At 37.7% G+C, this 5,611-nt stretch overlaps 1 pseudogene; it reads left to right on the forward strand.

The window, feature by feature from the left end:
• The first annotated feature begins 2,103 nt into the window (after positions 1-2,103).
• On the forward strand, positions 2,104-5,288 carry LOC124233956 (olfactory receptor 7G1-like; annotated as a pseudogene).
• Positions 5,289-5,611: the final 323 nt, after the last annotated feature.

Genomic DNA, 5,611 nt, shown 5'->3' on the forward strand with positions numbered 1-5,611 from the left:
CTTAGTTGCAGGTCCTTCTAGTTGTGGGATGTGGGACGCCGCCTCAATGTGGCCTGACGAGCAGTGCCATGTCCGTGCCCAGGATCCGAACCCTGGGCGGCCGCAGCGGAGCGCGCGAACTTAACCACTCGGCCATGGAGCCGGCCCCTAATTTTACTTTTTAATATAATATTAAGTACTGAATAAAAATCTACCTGTAGTTCTGAAAGAATAATAACATAATAAAAACTCATTTATCTATCTAGGGGTTAAAAATAGAGCCATGCCACCATTATAGAATGCACCTGAAGTGTCTTCCAGTCACAACACTCTGTCACGTCAAGTGTCAGATGCTATCCTGTATTCTGTACTTATAATTTTCTTTAAAGTTCTTTTAGGTTGCATTTTATAAAATTTCCAGTATTTGATCATATTTTTCCTATGAAACAGGCAATGGGTTTAAAAATCTTTGACTTATCACCCTTCTGTGTATTCCTGTCCAATTTGTAAATCTGCCTGTTTTCCAACTTGCTAAATCTTAGGGTATATATTTCATGTCCTGACGTTTTTCCTCTTTGTTGCACTTTTTGTATTCAATCATATTGTTCATAGTAGCAGTAACTAATTCATTTCCAATACTCTGGATTTTTTACACTGTTTATGGTATCTTTTCAAAATAGGTATCCTTTCTGATACTCTGGAAATTTTATACTTTTTGTAACCAGTTTCCTGGTGTTATGAGTAAACCTGTTTGAATATTCTCTTATATGTCTCCTGGTGGAAATTAGAGAGTTTATTATAATTGAGATGGTAATATTGAATATAAAATAGCACTTTTCCTCTTTAAGTAGTTCCAAAGAGTTTTCTGAAGTCAATGAACACACGTACACATACATTAGAAAGTCCTGGTCAATCACATCATCACCAAGACATTTTCAAGTATACTGGTAATCTGCTGGGTATAAAAAGATTTCATTAATATATATGTCTCTTACTATATATAGTAGATAGTGTTTTTCACGTATTTATTTTATACTCTGTTAAATATCTGTTTCTGGACTTCTACCATGCTGTTTATCTTTTTCTAATTGATGCTTGTGACCTCTTTTATCAGAATATTAATCTTAGTGATAAGCACTGAAAATTTCTTTTTAGATATTTGCCTTGTTTTGGGATGTCTTTTATAGTTTTTATAGTTTTATTTATTTATTTATTTTTGATGACCAGAGTGCTTATTTTTAGTGTAGCTGAATTTGCCATTGTTTTCCAAAATGGCTTGCACTCAATAGGTCTTGTTCATGAAACTCACAGTTACTTCAACCACAAGGGTTTACTGTTCTGGCTTTTACATTTGAAATAATATTCTTCATGAGATTTAGTTTTGCCTTTGCTGTGAGACAGGAATCCAGATTCATTTTGATGTTCCTTCATAAACTATCCATTTATGTGTTGGTTTCTTTCTGGGCTCCATCTTCTGATCAATATGTCTTATATTTACCTCTGTCCCAATGTAGGATGTCTTATTTATATTGTGAATGCAATTTTCTCCCAAAATTTCACACTTAAAATCAAATTGCAAATTTTATGTTATATATATATTTTACCACAATAAAAAATTACACTAAACATGTAGTAAGCATGTTTTAGTCCTCTTATAGGATATCACTATCAACTTTTCCCAATCTCAAAGTACTCATTTTGACATATTTTCCAACATTATGGGAAATTTGGTGAAATTCTGGTCATTGATTTCAATATTGTTACAGTAAACTGTGAGTTATCAGAAAAGCAGTCAAATTGTATTACAATGTACTACGTGATTCTAATTGACAGACACTGGGACTTCTTTTACCACAGTCAACTTATTTTTAGCTGACTGGCACCAACTAACTTGTAGCCAGGGTAAGAGTGCTGACTGCAGTCTCCTGCATGGTGGCACAAGCCACCTGTGGACAATTGCATTGTGATGAGGGCCATGGCCATTGGCAGGGTCAGCTGTGGGTACACACATGGTGCAAGAGTACAGCAATACAGCTTGAGTCTCTCTGCCTGTGTATGCACAGCTGTGATTTCTGGGGCTAGTGGTATGCATTTGTGCCACTACAGGGATAGCCATGGGTGTGCATGGGGGTAGGGGACAGTGACAGGAAATGGGACTGGCTACGTGCACATGTGCAACCGTGGGTGCTGGAGCCAGCTGTAGGTGTATGCTCAGTGGCCATCTGGATTTCAGGATCAAGTCATCCTGGAGGTAAGGATGGGGTAGGACTCAAGCTGTCGGAGTCTTTGAAAGGAAAGACATGCAGGACACTTAGTGACAAAGGCTGTGGAGAATCTGAAGCTGCTGAACTGTCTGTTGGTTTCCTCAGTGGTGAAAGCTTCCAGGGTCCTCTGTGGAGTAAGCCATTGGGGTGTGCATTGGTGAACACTGGATAAACAAAAGATGGTATATACATACAATGGAATATTATTTAGCCTTAAAAAGGAAAGACATTCTCACAGATTTCACAACATGGATGAACCTTGAGGACATCACGCTAAGTAAAAAAGCCAGTTACAGAAATAAAAATACCAAATGATTCCATTTACATGAAGTACTTAGAGTATTCAAATTTGGAAAGCAAAATGTGGAATGGTGTTTACCAGGGGCTGAGAGGACCAGGGGATTTGGGCCTTATTTACATGATATAGAGTTTTATTTTTGCCAGATGAGAAGATTTCTGCACAACAATGAGAAGTACTTAACATTAATGAATTGTATACTTAAATATGGTTAAGATGGTAAATTTTATGTTTATGCTAATGTTCAATCCACAGTCCCCCAAGGCAAAGAAAACTATATCGAAACTACTGTGGTGAAATTAGAGAAGATTGTGAAAATCTAAAAAGGTAGTAACAGATCTCTCTGTATTGATCAGAGATAGAGTCATTACAGAGAACAGATAATAATCTACTATATAAAATACACACAGTGAAGATTAAGTTTCAAGAAATATTTAGAGTGCTTGGATTTTTACAATAACTTCACTTTATTTTAAAATACATTATTTATATAATATATAGTGTATATATAGTGTGTGTATATATGTGATACACACTATATTTTCACCCCTCCAGTGTGTATCTGAATTCCTGATGCCCTTGATTAAATAACAATGTCTTTGTTCATAACTAAGGAAAGAAGACCGGAATCCAGTTAGAAAATAATGGTGTGTCCATATTTGCCAAGAATTTGAAATGGAGATGAGCAGATACAAATGGAGAAAAATACACGGTGTGCCTGGTCTCATAGGGTCAGAGAAGCAGCCATCTTGAATTCCTCCCTTCTAAAGACTTCATCTCTAAGGATTTGCACTGTCTTGGGATCTCAGTGAAAATAAAATAGCTTGGCTAATGAGGAGCTTTGAAAATTGAGCATCTAGGTACACAGAGACTACAATCTGCTTGTGACCACCTCCTTCAACTGTCCTTCCTGTGAAAGAAAGTAGCCCATCTGAGCTTCCTCTTTTGGGTGATCCCTCTTTCTTGGGAGCCTGGGTCTCACTCAATCTCTCTGGCCTTCCTGAGGACAGATCGCCCAGATGGTACGTTCAGGGGACATATCAAACATAATTTCACGGTGATGTCAGCTAGGAAACCTAAATTCCTTTAGTCAATAGTTGAAAGTGAGGGCATGTATTTTACTACAAGCTCATCCAGGGAAAACTGTGATGAGAGTACATACATCAGATGATTAGAACTAAGTCGTTCGCTGTCCTCCTGCCTCTCTTCATCACGTTTTTTGTACTTTGCACGAATAATAAAAAACCTTTCATTTGCTAATCTCATATTCACTCTACTATCACTGAGCCCACTTTCCTTCTGAGTAGAAATCTGATTTTTCTAAAACAATATGATTGTTACAAATTTCTGTGATATTTACTTGAAATCTTGTGGTGGTGGAAGGCAGGATGTTGGTAAAGGTGACTTTTCTTCCCATTCGTGGTTCTTGACCTATGTATTGTCTCAAGTGCCTGTCTCTGAGGTTTCAGGGGATCCAGACAGAATCTTCAGCTGCCTCCCTAGTCTGTTTCTCTTTATAAGATTACTAATTGTTTCAAATAATCTGAGTAATATGTATAGTATAATGTAAAAAAATGACCACCAGTCAACTCTTGTGGGAATTAACAATGGAAGACACTGAGCTATATGTTTCAAGATTTTTTTTAAGTAACAGAATAATATGCATACAGAGGGCATTTATTCTTGTTTCTCCCTATTAGTGTACATCGCATCTCAAAATAGTGTTTCCGTCTGGTGATGTTTCTTCTGCTGGACCAGAAAACAGACATATGATTATGTTGTCAGTCCACCTTTCCCATCAGATTCATCAACAACATGGGACCCAGAAACAAAACAGATATTTCAGAATTCCTTCTTATGGATGTGAAGAGGATCCAGAACTACAGCCTCTTCTCTTCATTCTGTTCCTGTCCATATGCATGGTCGCCATCCTGGAAAACCTACTAATTGTCCTGACTATCATCTCTGATTCCCACCTGCACACTCCTATGCATTTCTTTGTCTGTAATCTGTCATTTACTGACATCTGTTTAAGCACAACCATGATCTCAAAGATGTTCATGACTATTCAAGCACAGAGTCAGGGCATCACTTATACAACCTGCCTTACATAATTTTATCCTGACTTTTGCAAGTTTGGAAAATTTTCTTCTTGAAGTAATGGCTTATGATCACTATGTGGCCATTTGTCACCCCCTGAGGTACAGATAACCATGAACTTCCACTTCTGTGGACTACTGATTCTATTCTCCATGTTCATTAGCATTGGGTATGTCCTCCTCCACAGTCAGATGGTGTTGCAGTGGACTTTCTACATGGGCCTGGAAATTCCAGCATTTTTTGTGAAGTAGGTCACCTCATCAAGTTTGCATGTTCTGATACCCTCATCAATAACATTCTGACATATTTTGCAACTAGTGTATTTGGTAGTATTACTGTGTGTGGAATCATTTTCTCTCATACTCATATGGTCTTCTCTGTTTTAAGAATGCCATGAGTGGGTAGAAAATATAAAGCTTTCCCCACATGTGGGTCTCAATTCTCAGTTGCGTCTTTATTCTTTGGGGCAGCTTTTTTAGGAGTACATCAGTTCTGATCTTACTAACTCTACCAAAAACACTGCATTGGCTTCAATGATGTACACTATTTTCCCTCAAAAGGTGAATCTCTTCACCTATAGCCTGAGGAACAGGAACACAAAGGAGGCCTTGAGAAAGCTAAAACATAGGACACTTCCTCTTCTGTGACTGTGTCACCTTCTTTGGACTGGGCTATCTAGAATGAGTAAAAGTGACAGAAATTCTGAGTGAGCCAGATTGTCTGATTCTTGTATCATCAACTTCTTCTAAAATGACTAGATAATGTAATGGGTAAGAGAATTTTAACTTGGGGTTTAAACCTAAATTGCTCTTTGTACAGCTTTCTGGTATTTCAAAAATGAGTTGTGTTCCTTAAGCTCAGTGTCTTTGATGGGGTCCTTAGAAGGTGAGCTGTGGCAGGTGTTATACTGATATTGCTGGGACATCAGAAAAAGAAAAGTGGGAGAAGTAGTATAGGTCAGGGTAAATGC

The sequence above is a fragment of the Equus quagga genome, unplaced genomic scaffold (genome assembly GCF_021613505.1).
Source record: "Equus quagga isolate Etosha38 unplaced genomic scaffold, UCLA_HA_Equagga_1.0 554_RagTag, whole genome shotgun sequence".
NCBI classification, from domain to species: Eukaryota; Metazoa; Chordata; class Mammalia; order Perissodactyla; family Equidae; genus Equus; species Equus quagga.